The sequence below is a fragment of the Enhydra lutris genome, unplaced genomic scaffold, assembly GCF_002288905.1.
Source record: "Enhydra lutris kenyoni isolate GAN:26980312 unplaced genomic scaffold, ASM228890v2 scaffoldscaffold21, whole genome shotgun sequence".
In the NCBI taxonomy this organism is placed as follows: domain Eukaryota; kingdom Metazoa; phylum Chordata; class Mammalia; order Carnivora; family Mustelidae; genus Enhydra; species Enhydra lutris.
In genome coordinates, this window is record NW_019154105.1 from 21992220 (window position 1) to 22011373 (window position 19154).

Here is a 19154-nt window from a genome sequence, read left to right on the forward strand (position 1 = left end):
AAAACAACAACCAAAAAACTCAAGTGATTCTTATGCATGTAAAGCTCAAAATCCATTGTAAGTATGAATCTTCTGTATATTTCAACTCATCACTGCTTTTCACGTATCTATTACATGGTCAAATCATGTCCACGTTTTTCAGTGAAGCTTTATTTATTCAGCACACAATTCTTGGGACTAATATGGGTCATACGGTCTGTTTTCCTCTTGTATTTCTCTTTTATTTCATCTGCATCAATTTTAACCAATTGATAATCCAAGCTGACTAGATTCTTCCATTGATTCATTTGTTCATTTAGTGAACAAATTCTGCCACTCAATAAATCCTGCCACTCAATTCTGCCACTCAGTAAATATAAAGCACTTATTTCATGCCACATAACTGTGAATACAAACGAATCAAGCACAGTCACTGCCTGGGCTCACAGTGACAGACTTACTCTGTTGCAGAAGGTTGAGGGCTGTGATGCCCAAGATACAACAGGCAAAAGATCAATTAATGGAAAACCATTATAACCAATTTCTTGAAAGCATATACTTACTCCAGACATCATAGTTACTTAGATCAGGTTTTACTAAGCTTATCCTATGAAATCATTGTTTTAACCAATTCACAAAATTTACCTGAACACATTCTTTGTACAGGGCAATGTTCTAAGAACTGGTGGGAAAACACGAAAAGATGCGTTCTTACGTATGCTGAAGTTGCTAATGAGAAAATATACCATAAGGAAGATATTTTAACATCCTATGGCACATTTCTACCAGCTAGTGAATTGAGTTTAAAATATTCACAAGTAACTTCAAAGTCCTTCGTTAGAGCACAACCTTATGGATCCCTTATATCTCATTGTTCTGATTCCTGGAGCTCTCACACAATCCTATCCAAGAAATCTTGCTAATCATCTGTTTTCTCCCTTTGAACTTGAACTTGCCTCATTTTTATTAGTCCCAGAAACCCACTAATTTTCTGAACAAACATAATATCAGATTCGAATTTGCCCAAAAATAGAAAGAACAAGTTATAAGAAACCACATCGTTGTGTATCTAGATATGTCTTTGTTTTATTTACCTGTTCTAAGCTATTCCCTGGGACAGTATATCTTTCAAGTTCTTTCTTCTTCCAGGGATGCTCCTTCACCTCAAATCCTTATTTGACAAATTTTTACTCATTCTTCGAAATTTCAGCTTAAATGCCTTCACCTTAACCATTTTAATCCTTTTCTATAAACCCAAGTCAGTTTCCCTGCTATACTTTTTGTTAGCAAGTTAGATTCTCCCTTCAGAGCACATATAGGAAGTTGTATTTTTGGTCTGTATACATATTTGCTTAATATATCTCCTCCTGTAAATTGTAATTCCATGAGGACCAGAATGGTATTTTTTTTAGTCACCATTGTGCATGCAGCACTTAAGGCCTTGGCTGTCTTCCTGTAGGTATACACAAACTAATTTAGGAAGGATAAATTACAAAAGAAAATTTCAAAAATTGTGTTACAGAGGACTTTTGTATGTAAAAGAATTAATGTTGAACTTTGTTATATAATGTGTTAAGTACAATTGCACTTATTATCTCCATCACTTTTTCTAGTTAAGAATTAGAGTGTATGATAACTGAAAATATTATGCAAGTATTCCTTGAGTTTATGTGTTGTACTTGCAATTAAATTATGAAACACTTAAGGATCAAGGATTTTGCCTTATGCATGTTTTGCACTGCCCAGAGTATGTAGAATGACACTGAGCACATTGTAGGTTTTTAATACTGTTTAGTGAATCAAGTTGAGCTGAACTGAATTGAAATGAATCAAAAAAGAAATTTTCATAACATTTGCCTTCTGGGTTTGGCAGATAGAACACTGAAGTGCTAGTTAGAATTACTATGCTTCACTCTCAACTAGCTAGTGATTTGGAGCCATTTGAAAGCTTTCCAATTCTCCACCTAGAGAATGAGAATAATGTCTATCATCTTCAAGAGGATGCTATGAAGATTAGATACCATCTTTACATGAAAAAAATCTTCATATGAAGTATTGTCATTTGATACCTGAGCAGGTTAAGCACAGACCAAGTAACATCATTGAGGTCTTATTCGCATAGACAGAAATCTGCTTGAATACAGAAAGATAGTCAGAGAAAGTTGTGAGATAATTTTTTTACTTTATTTTACTACACCTATCTCATTGGCTTAGTAATTTCAGGATGACTTGGATCCTTACCTGTTTTTAGATCTTGGAGAAGGATATGAGGCTTAAGCTAATATCATGTAAAATTTCTCCCCCAATGATGAACTTTGTTGTTCATTTTATGTTTATCCAGTTGAATCATGCAAACTCCAAAATTAATGAGGTCAGCAGCAGAGTATTCCTAATAGTTCTCTAACATACTTTTGCCTCCTGAGCAATCATTCTATTGGGGAAATTATCCCTCCCCCACAGCTACTGATCACACTTCCACCTTTACTATAATCTTCATTATAAATTGGGGCATACAAGTGTACACATGACCCAGGGAGGGCCCATCAGAAGCTTGTTGGGGGAATCAATAAGCATATTTCATGGATGAAAGATTCCTTCAATCAAATATTGCAAAGTCCCTTGGACATTATAAGACTAAATCAACTACAGCATCTCATTGTTGCCACATACAGAGAGCTTGCCTGAGAATAAAATCACCATGGTGGAAAGCAGAGCTGAAACATGGAGAGAGAAAAAGGCAAATACTTGATGGCATGGTTGGAAAGCACTGATATCTGTTCTTTTAATAATTTTTTTTCCCTTAAAGATTTTTTTTTTTTATTTGACAGATCACGAGTAGGCAGAGAGGCAGGCAGAGAGAGGAGGAGGCAGGCTCCCTGCTGAGCAGAGAGCCCGATGCAGGACTCGATCCCAGGACCCTGAGATCATGACCCGAGCTGAAGGCAGAGGCTTTAACCACTGAGCCACCCAGGCGCCCCATACTGATATCTGTTCTTATAATCATTAACCATCATTAGACTTCCACATAGTTATGTATAAATCCACTGCCTATATCTTAAATGAATTTGAGTTGGGTTTTGTAACTTGCGCTTGACTAATCCCTTCTTATAAATTCTACTTGCCATGGAATAGAAATCTTCTGTCCCATCCTCATTTTCTCCATTCCCTATCAAAAAGTATAATAACAATCTTTGTAATTTGGGAATTTTATAGCTAAATTTTTCTGAAAACTCAGACATGATGGACTATAAATATCGTAAGTAAATAGGAAGCCTAAAAATAGGATATGCTTTGATCAATTAGCCTAAGTTTATTCATGAAAAAAATGTTTCATATTTGATTAATTTATTATCATAACATTTCCTTTTGAGTTGTGACTACTAAATTGTCATCAACAAAGGAAGTAAAGTAAAGACATATTCATAAAATGATACAGAGAGAGAGACTTGGTGTAGGACTTCCACTCAGTGTTTAAATTTCCAAATAATTGGCCATTTGGTGCATGTGATCCCTCTAGTAACAAACACAGAAAGAGGAACATCAGCCCTGAGGACTCCATTCCATTTGGGAGCAGTACTGTTTCAGAAAGTTTTCTTTATATTTATCTGATATCTGCTTATATTGGCTTTGTTTTGGCCAATGGTATTTATCCTTTCATTCTATAATCTCAAACAGACCAGGGACCATGTCTCTTGTGTTCATCATTGTATTATGATTACATAGTAAGTGTGTGGACGATTATATGTGCCCATGAATATTTCTGAATAAATGAAATCATAAATTAATACATGGATAAATAAACAGAGGGATATATAATCTCTGAGAGCATGCAGAATAATTTCAATATTGAAAAATAACTGTGGTACTAAGGCTTCAGTTTTTCAAGTCCAAAAGTTTTTTATTTCAAACTGTTACTGAAGCTCCTCACTATCCTGTTTGTTCTTCTAAGGATCCATTCTAATCCATTAATGTTTCCTCAGAAGTATATCATTCTATAATTCTATGACTTCATTCTAGGTCCTACTAATTTTTGTTTTGTATTCTTTTTTGTTTATTGAGGTCAGCAGCAGAGTATTTCTGTATATTTCTGTGTATAATATTGTTGACTCAAAATGCAAATAGAGTAAGCTAAAATGCTAGAATGTTCTCAAAAACTGTACTTATGCAGGTCTTTATATATATATATGTACATATATATATATATACACACATATATACACACACATATATAAATACATAATATGTATAATACATATGTATTGTATTTATATATATATAAATATATAATATACATATATAATATATTTAAATATATATATAAAATAGTTTATATCAAGATTCCTAATGCTAAGTTGGATCCATTTATCCAGTCTTCCAAAATAATTTTTCCTATTAACTACATAGTAATTTTTCATATTAATTTTTCTTATTATTGTTCAACACATTTGTCTTTTAGTTTGATTGTCACGGCTGGCGTGACACATCAACCAGGAACGTGAGGGTAAGAGGATGAAGAAAAGAACTCGAGAAGCAGAGAGATGGGGGCAGGAGGAGCACTGAGGAGGATATCCAACAGTGCTGATTTTATTCCACATCTTACAAGCTTTTATAAGGCAGACCACAATAGAAGGAGTAATACATCAGTATCTAGTCAGATAACCACAAATTCCTATAACAAGTTTTACATTAACTACAAACAAATCTCGTGATGCCAGGTAATCACAGGTAATGCCATTAGCTACTATTGATACAAGAAGTTACAATCAACTAGGGAGTGGATTATGGGCAGTACAGGAACAACAAGGACCAACTAAGAATTTATGACCCTGACCACATTGTTCCCTTCTGTAGGGAGAACCTGTGGGAAGTCACCAAGGCGAGCGCACGACACATAGCAAAGACCCTTTCTCAGTGTTAGTCAACTTTCCTGTCCTTAACCCCTTATCAAGGCGTCTGGACTATAAAGGAGACACAAGTCAGGGCCTAGTTTGATCCACAACTCCAACCGTGCCATGGCCTCCAAAATTTGATGAATTTAGTAAACTCTTACCTATTATGACATTTATACAAGAATATATTGGATAGAAGAAGTATTCTTGAATATTTTTGAATTAATGAAATCAGTGAATCTAATGAAATCAATGATCTATCCAATGCAGTTCAAACTTAGGATGACTAGGAAATCAGAGCTGTTGGGAATCACAGGTTTGGTGTTAATCATTGAGAACACTTTCTTTGTCATATCACTTTCTGCACTCAGCATTGCAATATGCTAATGAGAGCATAAATATTCTAGCTAGGACATGTATCAGAAGAAGATTTGGACTTCTCATCTTTGAGCTTTATTGTAATCAGTGGCACTTTGTTTTTACCTGATGTGTTGTCAATTTAGTGTTTATCTGACTGCAGTAAATTTTCTTTGACATGCATTCAATATGAGTTTTTAGACACAGATATTGTATCTTAAAAAGGAGGAAGAATTGCCATTGCTTTGGTTTTCTCTTCTATCCTGCAGACACAATTTAGGAAAAGCAATAGGAAACATACAAGAGAAGCATATGCAAAATGGAAAGAAGTAGGTCTTGAAAAAATCCAAGGGGAGCCCATGCTGAACGACTAATTAGTGTCTTCATTAGTGCTTCACAATAAGAAATATGAGCATGGAGGGAGGGAACTCCTAGATTTCTCCAGAGAGATTATAAAACAAAGTACTCCTTGATCTGATCTCATCTGTTCTTCTCTTTTGTCTTTACAGACAAAGAGGAGACATAAATAAGCTCCCACCTTCTGCTAAAGCTGCAGGGCTTGCCAATTATTTAAATGATTAAAGAGGAGAGATGACTATTGGAAAGTGCACTTAAAAGGAGAGAAAGAGGCCAACATACCCATATCATGGTAAAAGATTCATTCCCCCCTTTACTCCAGATTTGGGCACATTTAAGATAGAAACCAAGAGGCTCTGAGCTGTAAATCCTTGTCCCTTTACTTTGCATAGGCTTGACTGGATAAGCACTTAGAAGCTCCAGCTACCTACTTAGGCATGGCACAGAAATAAGTCAAAGGGAGGAGAGTTTGGCATGTTCACTCCTCGAAAACAACAGTCATTCCTTCAGAATCCACATGATCCTGAAGGAAGAGGTAATATTTTACTAAAACATCATTACTGCCAGACTTTTAGGAAAGATGATAGAGTTTAGATTCTAATCCCAAGATTTCTCAGCAAGAATAGTAATAGCTGATATTGTGATATTTGCAACATGCCCGACAGTTTTCTGAGTGCTGTATATGAATGTTAATCTATTAGTTTACACAGAGATGAGGCAACTGAGAGTGAACAATTTGCCCAACTTTACACAGCTGCTAAGTGTTGGAGCTGGAACTGGAAACCCCGCCTGGGCTCTCAACCATCCTGTGAAACTGTTGCTATAGGGATCAACATACTTTAGCCATGTGTCAAACACAGGGCACAGTGGACCACAGATATGTGGTTTCACTCAAGGGCAATTCTTATGTAAAGCTTCTTTTTCCTTATTCACCACATAGACCTTTGACAAATAAATGTTGGCAGTGGCATCAAACTTAAATCAAGATTTAAATAATTTAAATATCTAATCAAGCCTTGTCATATCTATTGACTTACATATTATGAGTAGCTAATAAAATTTTTTATTCTACTCTTTTCCCCCCATTTTTCTTACTATGATAGACACAAAAATTGACCTTTCTAACAATTTTAAATATACCGTCCAGAGGCAGTAAGTGCCTTCATATTGTGGTGTAGCCACCATCACTATCCATCACCAGAACTTTTTATCTTGTAAAACTGAAATGCTATACCCATTAAACTACCCCCATTCCTCCTCTCATCCAGCCCTAAGCAACCACCATTCTATTGTCTGTCCCTATGAATTTAACTACTCTGTGTATCTCATAGAAATGGAATCATACAGAATTTGTCTTTAGGTGACTGGTTTATTTTACTTAATATAATGTCCTCACTACTCAACCATGTTGTAGTGCGTCAAAACTGCCTTCATTTTTTAGCATGAGTAATATTTCACTGTGTGTAGATAGATTGCACTTTGTTTATTCATTCGTCTGTCAATGGACACTAGGGTTGCTTCTACCTTCTAGGTATTGTGAACAGGGCTGCCACAAACAAGGGTGTACTCTCTCACTCTAAGTGCAGAAGAGAATCCTCAAAAATCACTACATAAGTTAACTAAAAATAACCATTTTAATTACATTTTTGAATCAGTGATCAAATTATAAAACTATTATGCCCCTGGTAATCAAAATAATTTTTAAATTTATATATACATTTGTATTATTTGACATATGATAAGTTTAAAGTCCATTCATTTCACAAGCACTAAGGAATGCTTATTTTGTGCAGAGTACTGAGTATAGCAGGTGCTTGGAGGAATTCAACAATGATTAAGCAATCACTTCTCCCCAGATGGGGTATATATGCATATATTAAAAGCAGGGGCATCTGGGTGGCTCAGTCAGTTAAGCATCTGCCTTTGGCTCAGGTCATGATCCCAGGGTCCTGCAATTGAGCACAACGTCTGGACTCTGCTCAGCAGTGGGCCTGCTTTTCCCTTTGCCTGCTGCTCCCCTTGCTTGTGTTTTGTTTTTTTGTTTTTCTCTCTCTCAAATAAATAAATAAAAGCTTTTTAAAAATTAAAAAATATATATATACATGATATATTCTGTTTAATTAATTCATTCAAATATAACAATCAGGGCATGTAATATTTTTTAATAAATTACCTCTATCAAATATAGTCAGAGTAAGATGATAACTGCAATAACAGAAGCACAAACTAAAATTAAGTGAGTATGGATGAATCTGATTGCTATTGCTGAATTAAAAACTACCCCCAAACTGAATAACAACCTAGGCTGAGCTCAGCTGGGCAATTCTACATTAGGCCTCAGCAATTGCAAAGCTCTGCTTCTTCTCACAACAACCTCATTGTGTTGGCCAAAACAAGCCATAGAGCCAAACTCAAAGTCAAGAGAGATGGAAGTATATTTGACTCCCAAATCTGAAGAACTACAAAGTCAGGTAGTAAAAACTATGGATAGAGGAGTAGAAAAACTGGCCTTAATGAAGCAAACCACCAAGTGGAAAATAAACAGAAAGTCTGAAGAGGGGATTAGCAATTGGCGCACAAAAGAGAAATTATCTTAATATGGAACCAGAATTGATAAAGGTTATGTGAAATAAAAATTTTTGTCAAGGTATTCGATATGCCTTGAAACAAATAGCCATTGCAAAGTTTTCAATGAAGCAGTGTAATACCTGAATTTACAGTATCTGGACTCCTCTAAAAATTAGTGAGGACTATAATTGGAGATGTGGGGAGTGGTTGAAGACAGGTGAAGAAATGTGTACAAAAAAATCCAGGGAATGTTCAGATATAGAATAAATGATTTATGTAAGGAAATACTAGAATAGTGGGAGATAAGTTACAGAATTTTTAAAAATACTTTTTAAAAGTAGTTTGGGGGCACCTGGGTAGCTCAGTCAGGTAAGTGGTTGACTCTTGATTTTGGCTCAGGTCATGATCTTGGGGTCCTGGAATTGAGCCCCACATCAGGCTCTGTACTCAGTGGGGAGTCTGGTTAAGATTCTCTCCCTCTCTCTCTGCCCATCCCCCTGCTTGCTCTGTCTGTCTCTCTCTCTAAAATAAATAAATAAATCTTTTTTAAAAAGGGTATTCAGTTTTTTTTTGAAGGGTTCTGTGGAAAATGAAAGACTTTTGAACAAATGTTTAAAATAACCAGAATAGTTAGTGGGAGGAAAAAATCTGACTGGGAGTATGGGATTGAAAGAAAAAGTCTTGAGGCAGGATTCTAGATAGAACACTGCTGAAATAATGGAAGATGTGATCCTCAATTGGGGAAGAAGTATAGTGACAAAGAAAAGAAGAAGGTTAAGTGAGAACATTTGGGATGTGACATGACTGAGAAGCTGTAAAAAAACAGAACTCAAAAAAATTTCAACTCAAAGTTCTCAAGTCTGGGTAACCAGAGACATGAACATGTAGTTCCTTAATAAAAATCAAGGTGAGCATTTATTTTAGTGAGAATTCTGGAGAGATTGTGTGAGTGTTCGGAGGTAAGAGAGTCTGTGACCAGTTCAAGAAATTAAAAAACAAAACAAAAGCAAAATAGAAGATGAAGAAGAACAATATACAACAATTCCACTTATCTAAGGTTTTGTATTGCAAGGTTTGTTTCCTATGGTCAGTCGCCTAGGGAAGAGGGTGATCCTGGTTCCAACATATTGTCAGAAGGTCCATAATGGCCTAACTCTACATCAAAATGCTGGTCATTTCCCTCACTTCATCTCAACATGTAGGCATTTTTATCATCTCACATCATCATAAGTAGAAGGAGGGTAAGAATCATACAATAAGAGGTAAGAAGTACTATTGTAATTAGAATTTTTTAAAGTTAGGAAGTGAGGAAGTAAGAGATAGAAAGTGTCAACCATTTAAGACTGTGGAAGTAGGCAGATTCTAGATAGTAAGGGATTTTAGTTAGGTTAAACATTAGAAACTTTGTGTGAACAGAAGGAAGTTTTAAATACCAGAAAAAAAACATGATCTGATCATTATTTTTGAAATATCAACCTGATGGCTGAGTTGACATTGGTAAAGAAATTACTAATTAAACCAATTATATACAATGTACATAATCTTTCAGCATAAGTGTGTCACCCCTGGAATTATATCAACATGTCTCCTGTGCAAACAAGATAACTAAAATAGGTTAAACATGTTTTGGGTTTTTCTGAAAACAAAAAGGAAAAAAGGCAAAAATCTCTATTTTACAAGTTGAAATATGCATTTTTCTTCATAGTAATACCATTAACTACTTGCGGACTGGCTAGAAATGTCCATAATTATTAACAATACAATGTGGCTTGTGAAAAATAAAGTGATAAGCAAACACTCAGATATATCAAAGATTATCTGGTAAGAACCAGTGACAATAGGGTTATCTAAGAAGGAAGATGTAAGTCTTTAAAAAAAAACATTAATTTTACCTAATCAAAACCCATTATATGGGTGCCTGGGTGGCTCAGTGGGTTAAAGCCTCTGCCTTCAGCTCAGGTCATGATCCCAGGGTCCTGGGAATGAGCTCTGCAGGGAGCTCTCTGCTCAGCAGGGAGCCTGCCTCCCCCTTTCTCTCTGCCTACTTGTGATCTCTGTCTGTCAAATAAATAAATAAAATCTTTAAAAAAAAACAAAAACATTATATTGTTCAGAACACAGTAGTCCTAGCATGCCAACACAACACTTCTCTAGGTTGCAGAAATATTTTATTTCAGTGATTATCAAGTATTCCTTTCTTTATTGTGGATTTCCCAGTTTCTTTCTTCTCATTTGATGCTTTGATACAAAATCAGAATTTATAGAATATTTAGGTGATTTTTAAAAAAATAATATTTTGCCAAAGTACTGATTGGATGGAAAGGAGAGCAAAATAAATAGCACACCACATCTCAATTTTCTAAATAGCCTACGTTTTCCTTTTTGTCCACAAAATTGACATTTAAGTATATCATAACTTTGCATGTTATTTCTCATTGAAGACTTATCTTTTTCTGAAGATGATTAAACATTATGTAGATTCATATACATATAAATGTATCTCCCACACCTTTATTTAAATATGAAATAGTGATTTTTTTTTTTTTTTTACTTACCCTTCTAAATTAAACTTCTGAAAAACTGTAAAGGCCAAAGTTAGGGTGAACTTGTTCTATTTTCATCTTAAACAAAGTTGAGCTTACTATAATTAAATTACTTAAAAGGAAGAAGCAAATATTCTTTTTATAACTACAAATCATTTTTAAGAGTATCAAAGTAAACATAATAGCAAAATACACTTGAACTCTCAAAAGGGCAGCCATTAACAGCAAAGGAATCACAAGAAGGAAATATCAGAAGTAAAAAGCACTGCATTCTATTTTAGTAGTTTTACCCTCACATGTGTTGCAAATATTTTGGCTCTCCAGTTTTGCTGGTATTTTGACTTTACTTAAGGAATTTTTTTTTTTTTCCATCAAGACATTTTGTAACGCAACTTAACTCAACTATTATCCCTATTGTTGCTTCTGGATATTTTGCAGTGCTTAGAAATAAATGCAATTAAATTCTCCAATATTTTCTTCTTGTACTTTTTTTATGGCTTCCATTTTATATGATGATATCCATCTTCACTAATCATCAGGAAAATGCAATTCAAAACCACAATGAGATATCACCCCACATCCCTCAGAATATTTTTTATTAAAAACAAAAACAAGGACAAGTGTTTGCAAGAATGTGGAGAAATTTTAATTCCTGTACACTGTCGATGGGAATATAAAACAGTACAGCTGTTATGAAAGAGAGTTTGGAGGTTTTTCAAAAAATTGAAAATGGAACTGCAGTATGATCCAGCAATCCCACTTTTGGGTGTATATCCAAAATCATTGAAATTCAGATCTCAAAGAGATTTTAACACTCTCATGTTTACTGCAGCATATTCACAATAGCCAAGCTAATGATGGAAACAAGCTAATGATGATGGGATAAAGAAAATATGATATATAGACATACCCTGGAATAATATTCAGCCTTTAAAAGGAGGAAAAATCTATAATATGGGACAATATAGGTAGACCCTGAGGACTTTATATTAAGTGAAATAAGCCAGTCACAAGTACTGTATGATACCACTTATATGAGGTATCAAAAATAGATTCATAAAATGAAAGAGTGGAATGATGGTTGCCAGAGGCTATGGTGGGGTCGGGGGGAAGGGTGTTATTAATCAACAGGTGTAAAGTTTCAGTTAAGTAAGATTAATAATCCCTAGGTAAGTTGTACAACATTGTACTTGCAGTCAACAACAATGGATTGTGTACTTACAGCTTGTTAAGAGGATAGATCTCACATTGTGTTCTTACCATAATAAAAATAAATAGTAAGATATTTAGTTTATTGGAAATTTACTGTGGGTTAACGATTATCTTACAGTAGTAATAAAAAAGTAATACGGGACGCCTGGGTGGCTCAGTCGTTAAGCGTCTGCCTTTGGCTCCGGTCATGATCCCAGGGTCCTGGGATCGAGCCCCACATCGGGCTCCCTGCTCACCAGGAAGCCTGCTTCTCCCTCTCCCACTCCCCCTGCTTGTGTTCCCTCTCTCACTGTCTCTCTCTCACTGTCAAATAAATAAATAAAATCTTTAAAAAAAAAAAAAAAGTAATACAACTTTTTATTGTTTTCCTGTGGGCTATTTCAACGTTTCTAGCAACGCTACTTAAATGACTGACCCATTTTAAGCAATGCCACTTGTATCACATATTTATTTGAATGGATTTCTGACCTTCATTGTGTTCCATTGTTATTTTTTTATTTTATTTTTTATTTTTTTTAAAGATTTTATTTATTTATTTGACAGACAGAGATCACAAGTAGGCAGAGAGGCAGGCAGAGAGAGAGGAGGAAGCAGGCTCCCTGCCAGGCAGAGAGCCTGATGTGGGGCTCGATCCCAGGACCCTGGGATCATGACCTGAGCTGAAGGCAGAGGCTTTAACTCACTGAGCCACTTAGGCGCCCTGACTTTTTATTTTTTGAGTCAGTTATACTCTTTTATGTATTATAACTCTGAAATTTATTTTAACATTTATTAAGAATAGTTTCCTGCATAAACCATTTAATTGACAAATGCTGTTAGGAGGTCCATTTTGAAAGACACCAAGACAGAGACTTTCATTGGTAAATCAAACAAATCTGCCTAAAGATACACAAAGAAATCAGCCAGTAGGTTTTATAGGAGAAAGGGCAGAACTATTCTCCAGTGAGAGGCGAAGGATTAATTTTTTGGGTCTCTAGAAAAGATGTGCAGTTGTAGATCCTAAATACGAGTCTGGGAGAGCTGAGAGTCAGAACAGGAGGAGGCTCAACTATCCCCCTTCCCACTGCAGACTTACATGCCAAAGGTAACAACAACACAATCCTGTCTGGAAAGTTCTCCTGCTAGAAACCTCTGCCACTAGCTGGGGCACTTCTCTCTCTCTTTTTTTTTTTTTTTCTTTTTTTTAAGATTTCATTTATTTATTTGTCAGAGAGAGAAAACAGCAGGCAGAGGGAGAAGCAGCCTCCCCACTGAGCAAAGAGCCTGATGATCCCAGGACCCTGGGATTATGACCTGAGCTGAAGGCAGACACTTAACCAACTGAGCCACCCACCCAGGTGTCCCTGGCTGGGGCACTTCTTATCCTTAAACTTATGCAATGTACCGCTTGATCCCCACTAGTATGTACACAGCAGGAGGGCAGGAACTATCTGTTTTGTTCATTACTTTATTCCCAGCATCAAGAACTGAGCCTGGAATGGAGTAAGAATAAACAATTGTGGAACTCTGAAGAAATGAATGAAAAGATTTCTGGGGTAAAGCACACAATATACTTTGACTGAAAACAACTCTTTGTCCATCACTCTCAACATCTTATAGATAACTATAGAAATGGGACAAGGGTCAGTTTTGTCACTGAGAGTTATATTAATCAGATCCTGGACAAGCAGTAAAGTCTTTTATGAATTGCCCATATTATTCTCCAGTTTCAGAAACTTCTTGGTTATTTAGACAAGTTTTTTTTTTCCCCTTTTCTTCTTCTTCTTTTTTTATTTATAAGAATTTAAAAGATTATCTGATTTTTTTTATTAACATATAATGTATTATTATTTGCCCTGGGGGTACAGGTCTGTGAATCACCAGGTTTACACAATTCATAGCACTCACCATAGCACATATCCTCCCCAATGTTCATAACCCAGACACCCCATCCTTCCCCCCACCCCCTAGCAACGCTCAGTTTGTTTCCTGAGATTATATTTGGGGTGTATCTTGCTAAATTAATACTTTATTTGAGAGAAGTGACACATGCCCAGGCCAGTAACAGATTATGTCTTCTTATTTACTAAAGCTCTAGTTTATGACCTTAAGTAGCTTTATAATTAGTTTTACACATAGGTCTTGCTTTCCGTGAAGCTTATTTCTAAGTATTTTATGTATTATTTGCCTATAGTAAATGAGGTGATTTCCTTCATTATATTTTCTCATTGGGTTTGTTTGTATATAGAAAGATAAATACTTCTCCATGCAAATACTGGATGCAAGTACACTACTGAATGTTCTCATTAATCATCATAATATCCCATGTCATTCACTTGAGTTGTATAATTATATCTCCAATAATAAATATTTTTTCTTTTGCTATCTTATCTTTTTACAACAAATTATAGTACTAATAGCTCTAGAACAATTTTAAGTTAATTAACTAAAATTAAACATTTTTCACCACCTTGATTGTGAAATTCCAGTATTTCATTATAAGTTACAATGCAAGGGATAGAGAACTACACAGAAAGACAACCTATCTCTATTTTACTAAGAACTTTTTTTTAAATCTAAAACAGCTAAACAGGGACGCCTGGGTGGCTCAGTGGGTTAAGCCGCTGCCTTCGGCTCAGGTCATGATCCCAGTGTCCTGGGATTGAGTCCCACATCGGGCTCCTTGCTCAGCAGGAAGCCTGCTTCTCTCTCTGCCTTTCCCTGCCACTTCGCCTGCTTGTGCACTCTCTCTCTCTCTCTCTCTGACAAATAAATAAATAAAATCTTAAAAAAAAAAGAAAAGAAATTTAAAACAGCTAAACAGATTTTTTAGCTAATGCATGTTTAGCATCCTAGCGATCCTGATTTTTATTTTGAATTAACATTGTGAATTAACAGATTTCTACTTGTTAAATTTAAATCATTCAAACATCACTACATGCCTGCTGTGAGCCAGAATTACCAATGCCACTTAATAATATTATAGAGTATATTGTGATGCATCATAATAAACACGAGTGAGGAGTTGATATTCTTTTTTTAAAAGATTTTATTTATTTATTTGACAGAGGTCTCAAGTAGGCAGAGAGGCAGGTGGGGGTGGGGGGGAAGCAGGCTCCCTGCTGAGCAGAGAGCCCAATGCGGGGCTCATTCCAGGACCCCGGGATCATGACCTGAGCTAAAGGCAGAGGCTTTAACCCACTGAGCCACCAGGCGCCCCGAGTAGTTGATATTCTAATAAACTTTCGTAAGTGCAATTGCTCTGCCAATGTGTTTTTGTATGGGAGGATGCATGTATCTATGTGGATGTACACATGTGCTGAGTCGATGCCAGACCTGAAAATTCGCTTAGCAAATCTCTGACTTAAGACATGTAACTGAATCATGGCCCCAGCTCTACATTCTCCAATCCAACATGGCATTTGCTCCACAGCCACGCATTCCATGGGCCACTCCCAACCAATAACAGGGCACAGCAGGGATATAGCAGTGACTTTGTTCAAAGGCCTTCTTTTGGCCTGGCTGAACTTGCTCTTCAGAACTGTGCTAAAATCTAGGACTCATCCTTCCAACCTATATTTCCCTCTCTCCTTGGTAAGGATCTTATATGCATGGCAGATTCCTGGCTCCTTGACTCACTTCCCATTCTCTTTCACGTTCATGTCTCCTAGTAAATATTTTGTATATCAAATCCCATTTTGGTATCCACTTCTCAGAAAACTCAAGACTATCACAAGTGTCCCCAGAATGGTCAGAGAAAATGCGCAGTTAGATGGGGATTTGGGACTGGCCTACAGTGAGCAATAGATTCTAAAATGGAATAAATGGCTCTTGTGAGAAAATTCTGTGACTGACACGAAAGAAAATAGACTACATTAAAAAGATGACGTAAATTAGGTAGGTAACATGTACCAGCCAGCAGGAATCAGGGAAATACAGATAGCATTGGATCTTGATCAAGGTGTTTAGAATTTAAGACTGGATAAGAGTCTATTTGGGGTTGTTTTCTCAGGACATGGAATTAACAGCCCAGCAAGGATACCAGGGGTGTGCCTAACTCTGTTGGAATGGCTCTTTAAAACATGGAAAAGATTATGGAAAGCACTCAGAAAAGAGTGAAGATCTGAATTTCCCTGGAAAATGGAAGAGAAACAGGTAAAGATGCTGAGGGTTACAGTTGCTGGAATAATACATATGTGAGATCAGAAGACTCATCAGACTGTGTTCCATGGGAGGGCCCAAAGGACACACTTTCTTCAAAGCTTTTAGGAACTGTTGGTGACAGAGGCATCAGCATGACACAGAATTTCAGGCAGGCTGCCGGCCAAGGATGATGGTAAGAGTGGTGACCACAGAGTCGGGCTCATGAACAACTATAGGGATGATATGGCCTCAAAATGGTAGAAGTCAAGTGCCAGGACTTAATTACCAGAAGCCAGGAGGTCATAATTACTGCAAAGTTGCTAAAGGAGACAAGGCTGATAAGGAGGCTTGACATGCAGGAAATGTTAGAAGTGATTTATTGAGCGTGGCAACCATAAAGGCAAAAGGACAGTTAGTCAACAAAGATGTCATGACTTCTACAACATCTGCAAACAGAAAGTGGCAAGAATGGAGGAGTGGGAGGCTAAAGGTTATTGCTGCAATACCAGATTATGATCCCTTGCTTAGTTCTCATTCCTACGCCAATTTTCACATCTGGAGGCCACTGGCTGAAAGAGGAAATATTCTGTAACACCCATGATGATTCCCTGAGTCTCAAAAGGAACTATGGTAATTAACTCAGGTTGCATTGAGGAATAAGGATTACCCAGCTATTTTAAGGACTATAAGACACGGGGTCTGATTTGGCATAGATATCATCATGGCCCTTCTTCTCTTAGCATAGGGATTTATGGGGTCAGGTAATATTAGAGTTCTCACAAAAGTCCCGATCCCAGTGGCTCACCGAATCTGCAGACTCATACAGGGGTTATTTCTGTAGACTCCAAATATATCACTGGAATAGATAAGCTTGGCAGTTGACATACCTCCCACCTTGTGTTCTTGTACTGTGAGGTAAGAGCTCAAGGAAAGGTCAAGTGAAAATCTCTAAATCTAACCCCCTTAGCTTGCCCAAATAATGAATGAAACACAGTATCACAAGCTTAGGGAATAACAGAAACTAGTGATGTGATTAAGGACCTGCAAGATGCCTGGGTCACAGCCCCTTACCATATCTCCATTTAATTCACAAATCTAGCCCCTGAAGAAACTGAATGGATTCTGGAGAAGGAGTGCAGACTTCTGCATGCTTCTTCCAAATAGTAGCCCCTATCAGAGCTGCTATGCTAAATTTGGCATCATTGCCAGAACAAATTAATAAAGCTATTGATTTAGTGAATGCATTATTTTCCATTAGAAGAGAGGATTATTTATAGGGCTTTTGCCTCAGAGTTTTTGAAGTCTCCTGCCCAGTGTCATAATATAGTCTGAAAAGTAAACCATCCAATTTAAGGGAAAAAAATTACATTAATTACATCAATGACATCATACTTATTGATAAAATGAGCAAGAGGTGGCTGGCATGCTGAAGTCCTTGGTGAATACAGGATCTGCAGGGAGTGGGAGATAAACCCTATGAAAGCTTGAGATCTGAACTTCTGTGAAGTTTTTAGAGCTCCAATCATCAGATGAAATGTCAAAGTAAATGACAAATTACTTCAGCACTCATTTTCTACCACTATGAAGGAAGAAGCACAGCACTCTTGACTTCTGGAAGTAACATATTTTATAATAATCGGCCAGCCTGCACACTGAGTGACATGGAAGTCCCCAGCTTTGAGTGAGTCCCATGGAGGGAAGAATTCTGCAACAAACTCAGACTGTGGTGTGAAAGGAATTATTGCTTGAGTCATCCTATCCAGCAGATATTATGATGTTTGTGGTAAGTGCTGGGAAAAGATGCCGTACTGAGCTATGGCAAGCCTCAGTGTGAGAATCACAACAATGGTTCATGGGATTCTGGACTAAGGCCATGACCTCTTCCATGGAGAATTATATGGCCTTTGAGAAACTGCACCTGCCATGTTAATGAGTCCTAGGAAAAATGGAATACTTGACCATAAGACACAATGTGACCACTCACCTATCATGGCCATTATAAACTAGATTCCACTGCACTTGCCAAATCATAAAGTTGGGTTTGTTTGGTAGCAGCCCACCATAAAATAGAAATAATACACCTGGGAGACTGACCGTCAAGATGGCGGAGAAGTAGCAGGCTGAGACTACTTCAGGTAGCGGGAGATCAGCTAGATAGCTTATCTAAAGATTGCAAACACCTACAAATCCAATGGGAGATCGAAGAGAAGAAGAACAGCAACTCTAGAAACAGAAAATCAACCACTTTCGGAAAGGTAGGACGGGCGGAGAAGTGAATCCAAAGCGACGGGAAGATAGACCGCGGGGGGAGGGGCCGGCTCCCGGCAAGCGGCGGAGCAACGGAGCACAAAATCGGGACTTTTAAAGGTCTGTTCCGCTGAGGGACATCGCTCCAGAGGCTTAACCGGGGTGAAGCCCACGCAGGGTCAGCGTGGCCTCAGGTCCCGCAGGGTCACAGAAGGATCGGGGGCATCTGAGTGTCGCAGAGCTTACAGGTATTAGAACGGGGAAGCCGGCTACAGAGACAGAGCCGAGGAGTGACTCTCAGCTCGGGGTTACCTTGAACCGGTTGCAGGCTCGGTCAGCTCGGAGCGCGGCCGGAGGCAGGGTGACGGGAGTAGATCGGCGCTGTTCTCTGAGGGCGCACTGAGGAGTGGGGCCCCGGGCTCTCGGCTCCTCCGGGCCGGAGACTGGGAGGCCGCCATCTTCATTCCCGCCCTCCGGAACTCTACGGAAAGCGCTCAGGGAACAAAAGCTCCCGAAAGCAAACCCGAGCGGATTACTCAGACCGGCCCCTGGTAAGGGCGGTGCAACTCCGCCCGGGGCAAAGACATTTGAGAATCACTACAACAGGCCCCTCCCCGAGAAGATCAACAAGAAGCCCAGCCAGGATCAAGTTCACCTACCAAGGAGGACAGTTTCAATACCAAGGAGAGCAGCGTAATTCCAAAGGAGGAGAAAGCAAAACACGGAACTCATGGCTTTCTCCCCATGATTCTTTAGCCTTGCAGTTAATTTAATTTTTTTTCTTTTTCAATTTATTTTTCTTCTTCTGCTAAATTTTTTTTTAACTTTTACCCTTTTCTTTTTTAACGTTTTTTAACTAGTTTATCTAATATATATATAT